Raw genomic sequence first — 8,185 nt, 5'->3', positions numbered from 1 at the left:
CTGTAAACTGTTTATACCAACGTTTAATACACCACCTATCAGGAGGTTTAACACCATACTTCGTTCGAAATGCAAGTTGAACAACTGTCGTCGATTCACTTCTGCCGTACTCAATAACACAAAAAGCTTTCTGTTGAGCAATCGCCATCTTAGCATCAACTGACGCTGTCGCCTAGTCAACACGCCTCAAGCGAACAAATGTACAACTAAAAGAAACTTTATAGCTCCCTTAACTCGCCGACAGATAGTGCTTAGCTCTGCCTTTTGTCGTTGCAGAGTTTTAAATTCCTAAAGTTGTGGTATTCTTTTTGAATCACCCTGTATTTCCCATACTGCATGTCACTGCGTCATCGAAATTGTAGCGAAGTGCGCAACATGCCTGGATGACAAGATGACGTAACGTTTATGAACCTGGAACAGTAACTGCTGTCTGCTATGGCCAACACACAATAGAAAAGTGCTTTTTGTAACTGCGATATTCGCTGCCTGATATGTACGGTTTATAACGTCTTGTCCATTTATGCATCCCACACAGTGAGGGAAGTCTGCTGTCTTCTCATACTGGTCGCTAACATTTTTCCACTCTCCTGTGCTCGGTGGTTTCACGTTTTTCTCTAATGGCATCAGCCAAATGAACGTGAACGTGTCTCTATTAATGCCAGGAATTGTAGATCGGCTGAGAAAAAATTGAAAATATAGGGGACGCATCGAAATCTCATGCCAGATATACCTCTAGAAATTGATTTGATCCATTAGAAATGGTTGGTGAAAGCCTGCGGATTTTCTTTCCACTTATTTTTTGCACGAAGCGTTTAGGAAAATCAGTCCCATTTTAAAGTGTGCTTTCTGTTTGGTATGCCATTTATTCGTGATGTTTTACATGCGTGATGTGCTGATTGTTCCGTTGTCTTTATTGTAATGGATAAAAGCAATTGCAATTTTTAATTAATGATCGATCTGAATGTGAAGACCAATTAAAAATTGCGCGTGATTTTATACATTACAGTAAAGACAACAGAAACTTCACTCATGCGAATCATCATGAATAACTGGCATAGCACACAGAAAAAGCGACCGAAAATAAGAACCGTTCCCCGAAACACGTTATAAAGAGAAAGAACAAATGACGTAAGTGAGACTTACACATTATTGTCGTTGGATGTACAACTCCACTGGTTGAGGCTGTAGCCGCTGTTTCAGTTCACGCAGTATGAAATAATATTCCGCTAAATTATGTAAAAATCATTATTTTTTCAGAACTTGTGGGAGTAAGAACACCGTTGTCAGTGATCAGATTACTGTGACAATTGAATATCCATCTGCATGAAGTACGCTCAGGCAAAAACGTAAGATAACTCTTAAAATGTCATTTGACACAGATGACGACGCCCCGAGTACCTAGTGCGGGTGAGATGTTTCTCATGTCGCAGCTTCCTCTGATTAGGATACTGAAATTGCAGGACAAACTTCACTTCCAGTTTAAATTTCTTCATATTTTAAAATCTTATGCAATGCCCACGTCTTCCTCTTCACCACATTGACCAAGAGGCAGTACAGTTAAGTAGCATGCAATACAACATTAAGAAAGAAGTCTATCGAACTGTACTGAACAAGTTGAAGAAGAATGTTTTGTTAAATTTTTTGAGCTTTAATTATATTTCGTAAAATTTTTCCTTTCATGTTTTTTTAACATTATGCGCTAATATACACTACTGGCCATTAAAATTGCTACACTAAGAAGAAATGCAGACGATAAACAGGTATCAATTGGACAAATATATTATACTGGAACTGATATGTGATTTCATTTCCACACAATTTTGGTGCATAAATCCTGAAAAATCGGTACCCAGAACAACCACCTCTGGCCGTAATAACGGCCTTGATACGCCTGAGCATTGAGTCAAACAGAGCTTGGATGGCGTGTACAGGTACAGCTGCCAGTGCAGCTTCAGCACGATACCACTGTTCATCAAGAGTAGTGACTGGAGTATTGTGAGGAGCCATTTGCTCGGCCGCCATTGACCAGACGTGTTCATTTAGTGAGAGATCTGAAGAATGTGCTGGCCAGGGAAGTAGTCGAACAGTTTCTGTATCCAGAAAGGCCCGTACAGGACCTGCAACATGCGGTCGTGCATTATCCTGCTGAAATTTAGGGTTTCGCAGGGATCGAATGGAGGGTAGAGCCACGGGTCGTAAGACATCACAAATGTAACGTCCACTGTTCAAAGTGCCGTCAATGCGAACAAGAGGTGACCGAGATGTGTAACCAATGGCACCCCATACCATCACGCTGGGTGATACGCCAGTATGGCGACGGCGAATACACGCTTCCAATGTGCGTTCACCGCGATGTCGCCAAACACGGATGTGACCATCATGATACTGTAAACAGAACCTGGATTAATCCTAAAAAATGACGTTTTACCATTCGTGCACCCAGGTTCATATTTGAATACACCATCACAGGCGCACCTGTCTGTGATGCAGCGTCAAGGGTAACCGCAGCTATGGTCTCCGAGCTGATAGTCCATGCTGCTGCAAACGTCGTCGAACCCTCCTGAACCCACCGATTCCATATTCTGCTAATAGTCATTGGATCTCGACCAACGTGAGCAGCAATGTCGCGATACGATAAAGCGCAATCGCGATAGGCTACAATCCGACCTTTATCAAAGTCGGAAACGTGATGGTACGCATTTCTCCTCCCTACACGAGACATCACAACAATGTTTCACCAGGCAACGCCGGTCAACTGCTGTTCGTGTATGAGAAATCGGTTGGAAACTTTCCGCATGTCAGCACGTTGTAGGTGTCGCCACCGGCGCCAACCTTGTGTGAATGCTCTGAAAAGCTAATCATTTGCATATCACAGCATCTTCTTCCTGTCGGTTAAATTTCGCATCTGTATCACGTCATCTTCGTGTTGTAGCAATTTTAATGGCCTGTCGTGTAAATTAAAATCATTTTTAGAAATTATAGACACAAAGATTAGAAAATAAAAAATAAAACATACCTTGAAGCAATTTCGAGTTTTTCTTCAACGCTAATACTTTCCTTCACTGTGCTCCTTTTAGCAACTCCGTCTCCGACCATGCTCAAAAGCATGTAAAATGAGTCAACAGGGACCCTATAGTATTCGAAAAATTTAACTGGATTTCCTTCGGTTTTCTGTGTAGAACCAAATACTTTTCCTTTGTTGGTCTCTGGCTTAACATCGAATGAATCGAGTAGTTTTTCTCATTTCCTCGTTTCCGACGTCTGTGCACAACTATCGCGGCACATAATGCAAAAACCGCATTCTTATTCAATGAAATTCCGCTCACAGTCACAGGAGATATTGTCGCAGCTTGCACCGACACACTACTGATGGGATTTGCCTGGGCTTCACACTGAGTGAGAAAAGCGGCCTGTGGCCAGCGCTGACCAGTTTTGCGTGTTGCGTGAATTATGTCACAGACGCGCGTGAAAACACGCTCCTGTAGCCTTGGCCTACAGGGCCTAGAATTTTCGTCATTATTTTTCTTTGTTTCTCTGGCTGGTTCAAATGGCTCCTAGCACTATGGGACTTAAAATTTGTGGTCATCAGTCCCCTAGAACTTAGAACTACTTAAACCTAACTAACCTAAGGACATCACACACATCCATGCCCGAGGCAGGATTCGTACCTGCGACCGCAGCCGCAGGGCGGTTCCAGGCTGAAGCTCCTAGAACCGCTCGGCCACAGCGGCCGGCTTATCTCTCGCTGTTCCGCACCATTCCTTCCTAAGTGTTACGTCTCAGCAGCGTATTCCAATGTTTCACTTTTTTACAACACTTTTGTCCTATATGATTTACTAATCTCAATCTCAGAGTGTCAAGTACGTTGGTGATAAACATTGTAGATACGCATGTTTTAATATTGCTAAGAATTGCAAATAAAAATGTGTAAGAAAAGGGGAAAATCCAGTAATGACAAATTCACAACACTAGACGGCTGAATTTGGATGGGTTGGGTGGTTGGTTTGAGATATAAAGGGACCAAACTACAAGGTCATTAGTCCCTTTTTCATGAAGGAAACGAGTCTCAGGGTAAAACAATTGAAAACAAAGGAGTTGGGGGAATTAAAAGGGGGTAAAACTAACGGAGACTAATGGCTCTGAGTACAATGGGACTTAACATCTATGGTCATCAGTCCCCTAGAGGACATCACACAACACCTAGTCATCACGAGGCAGAGAAAATCCCTGACCCCGCCGGGAATCGCTTCCGGGAACCCGGGCGCGGGAAGCGAGAACGCTACCGCACGACTACAAGCTGCGGACTAATGGAGACTCCCCTCCTCCTCCCCCCCCCCCCCCTCGAATGAGGAAACCAAAGAAGCGACCCAGAGCGGGAGACACACTAAAAGGAAGGGTAGAGGAGGAAGGCAGTAAAATCACATCGCAAATGGCTTGGGCTTGCTGATCACAAGGATAAAAAAGGATGAGCCAGCCACTCTGCAACTTACTAAAATCACAGCCTCTAAAAGACAAGGTGAGAGGAAAACTCATAAAGTAAGAGCGACGAAGATGTAAAATGGAGGGAGGGTGGAGACCCGGGAGTGTAGGTCAGTCGCCCAATCTTAGAAGGTACGATATAAAAAACCTCACGAATAAAACGTAAAACTAAATCTGCTGTTGAGGCAGGAAACAGCATTGAGGTAGGAAGCTGGGATGTTAAAAGTCCGACGCAGAGCGGCTAAAATTGGGCAGTCCAACAAGAGGTGGACGACAGTTATGCGAGAGCCGCAGCGACACCAAGGTGGGTCCTCGAGACAGAGAAGGTGACCGTGTGTTAGCCACAAATGGCCAATGCGGAGCCGGCAAAGGACAACAGAGTCCCTGCGAGTGGCTTGCATGGATGACCACCACACATTTCGTTGTCTCCTTGATAACATGGAGTTCGTTTGGGGTACTGAGGGTGCACCATTCAGTATCCCAGATCGCGAAAACATCAGTCTCCGGCAGACTGATCTCCAGAGTTGGTTTACCGATAGCCTGTTTTGCCAGGCTGTCAGGAAGTTCATTGCCCGGTATCCTGACATATCCTGGGGTCCAAATGAAGGTCATTGAACGTCCACTGTTCCAGAGGGCATAAAGAGACTCCCGGATAGTCATTAGCAAATGATGTCGATGTAAGCACTGGTCGAGAGCTTGTAGGCTGCTTAAGTAGTCATTAGAGATGACGAAGGAGTCACTGGCGCAGGAGAGGATGTACTCAAGGACGCGATAACTGGCGACCAACTCTTCAGGAAAAACATTGTAGCCATCTGGCAAGGAACGCTGTTCAGCACGGCCAACTTGAGCATAAATCAATCCAACAAGACAGTCGACCATTGATCCATTGGTGTATACTATTTCTGAGGCCTAGAAGGCTCCGAGAAGAAATTGCCGGTGGAGGGCCTCATGTCGAACGGAGTCTTCTGGGCCTTGCAATAGGTCCAGCCAAAGACGTGGCCGCGGTATGGACTGTGAAGGTGTACGGAAGAAGACCTAAGGGAAAGATGACAGGGGGATTAAGAAGCGACTGGACACTGACGGTAAAAGGATTTCCAGTTCTGGGCACGGTTGTGAAAGATGTATCGCCGTGTTAGGGAAAAGGAGACGGTAATTTGGAAGACGAGGATGAACTATGAATGTGGGCGGTATAATTTGCAAGCAATAGTTGCCTCAGGAGCCGCAGTGGAGGAACGCCAGCCTCCACAAGGAAGCTGTTCACGGAGCTAGATTGGAAGTCTCCTGTCGCGAGACTGGTGGATGTGGTCCAGCATATGCAGTGTAGAGGGCGATGCTGAACCGTACAGCAGGCTCCCGTAGTCAATACGTCACTGTAAGAGGGTGTTGCACAGCTGCACCAGTGTAGGGAGATCAGCCCCCCAGTCAATGTGGCTCAGACATCGAATAACATTTAGCACTTGTCCTTAAGCTGACGAAGGTGGGGAAGTGGGCGTCTCGAAATGCGGTAGGTCTCCAATAGTTGTTTGTCATCGAGGTAAAGTTCTTGACAGGGTTCTACATCTACATCTACATGGTTACTCTGCAATTCACACTTAAGTGCCTGACAGAAGGTTCATCGAATCATTTGCATACTACTTCTCTGCCATTCCACTGTCGAATAGCGCGTGGGAAAAAGGAGCAGCTAAAACTTTCCGTTCGAGCTCTGACTTCTCTTAATTTATTATCATGATCATTTCTCGCTACGTAGGTAGATGTCAACAAAATATTTTCGCATTCGGAAGAGAAAGTTGGTGATCTCGCCGCATAGAAAACCCCCTTTGTTTCAGTGACTGCCACACCAACTCGCGTATTATATCAGTGACACTCTCACCCCTATTGCGCGATAACACGAAACGGGCTGCCCTTCTTTGCACTTTTTGGATGTCCTCCGTCAATCCTGTCTGGTAAGGATCCCACAGCGCGCAGCAATATTCCAGCAGAGGACGGACAAGTGTAATGTAGGCTGTCTCTTTAGTGGTTTTGTCGCATCTTTTAAGTGTCCTGCCAACAAAGCGCAGTCTTTGTTTCGCCTTCCCCACAATATTATCTATGTGGTCTTTCCAGTTTTAAGTTGCTCGTAATTGTAATTCCTAGGTATTTAGTCGAATTGACAGCCCTTAGAATTATGCGATATATCGTATACCCAAAATTTATCAGATTTCTTTTAGTACCCATGTGGATGACCTCGCACTTTTCTTTGTTCAGTGCCAATTGACACTTTTCACACCATACAGAAATTCTCTCTAGATCATTTTGTAATTGGAATTGATCGTCTGATGATTTTACTAGACGGTAAATTACAGCGTCACCTGCAAACAATCCAAGGGGGCTGCTCAGATTATCACCTAGACCATTTATGTAAATCAGGAACAGCAGAGGGCCTATGACACTACCTTGCGGAACGCCAGATATCACTTCTGTTCTACTCGATGATTTATCATCTATTAGTACGAACTGTGACCTCTCTGAGAGGAAATCACGAATACAGTCACACAACTGAGACGATACTCCATATGTACGCAATTTGATTAATAGTCGCTTGTGAGGAACGGTACCAAAAGCCTTCTGGAAATCTAGCAATATGGAATCGATCTGAGATCCCTTGTCGACAGCACTCATTACTTTATGGAAATAAAGAACGACCTGTGTTGCATAAGAATGATATTTTCTGAATCCGTGTTGGTTATGTATCAATAAGTCATTTTCTTCAAGGTGATTCATAATGTTCCAGTACAGTATATGCTGCAAATTGAGGCCAGTGATTTGGGTCTGCAATTCAACGGGTTACTTCTATTTCCTTTCTTGAATATTGGTGTGACCTGTGCTACTTTCCAGTCTTTAGGAACAGACCTTTCGTCAAGTGAGCCGTTGTATATGATTGCGAAGAAAGGTGCTACTGTGTCTGCATAATCTGAAAGAAACCTATTCGGTATACCATCTGGACCGGAAGGCTAGCCTTTCTTAAGTGATCTGATTTGTTTCGCTACACCTAAGATATCTACTTTTATGCCACTCGTTCTAACAGCTGTTCTGGTTTCGAATTCTGGGCAGTACGACGACGACAGAAGTGCATGACGCAAATCTTGGTGGCCGAAAATTGAAAACTGAGTGAGGGCCCGCGACTGCGCCTTCTGAATAGCTCCCTGCAGCCGGCATTCAGACACACCAGTAAAAGAGAAGCAGAAGGAAATATAAAAATCGTCAGCATGTAGGAGGGGACGTCGACGCCTTATAGCCGCACCGTAGCGACAGGGGTTGAGAGGCATTCGCCAAGGGTGCGGGAAAGAGGGGGCCAAATAATAATACACACAAGACTGTTCAATCGTGCGCCACTACACCTATGTACACTCTTCCTCAACCGGAGAACATTATATCCCACTATTAGAATAATTAAATATTAATGAAATGAATTTGCAAATTGTGAATGCGGCTGTACAACCGCAGTTATCTTCGTATGCTTCGTTGCATCCATATTCGTCTCGTCCTTTTTGTCCTCACAAAAAAGTACGTCGAGAATCTACTCGTCCGGTAATTTTTTTCGCAGCCATTTGCAGCAAAATTGTTTGACAAAATAAAGGAAGAGCTCTGTTACTCACCTCTTGGACTTGTATATTCGTCATTTCCTGTCAGAAAGGTCACAGTTCGTAGTGACAGACGGTAAGTTATC

This window comes from Schistocerca gregaria, chromosome 10 (genome assembly GCF_023897955.1).
Source record: "Schistocerca gregaria isolate iqSchGreg1 chromosome 10, iqSchGreg1.2, whole genome shotgun sequence".
Classification (NCBI taxonomy): domain Eukaryota; kingdom Metazoa; phylum Arthropoda; class Insecta; order Orthoptera; family Acrididae; genus Schistocerca; species Schistocerca gregaria.
The sequence above is the reverse complement of the archived record's forward strand: the minus strand, read 5'-3'. Positions refer to the sequence as shown.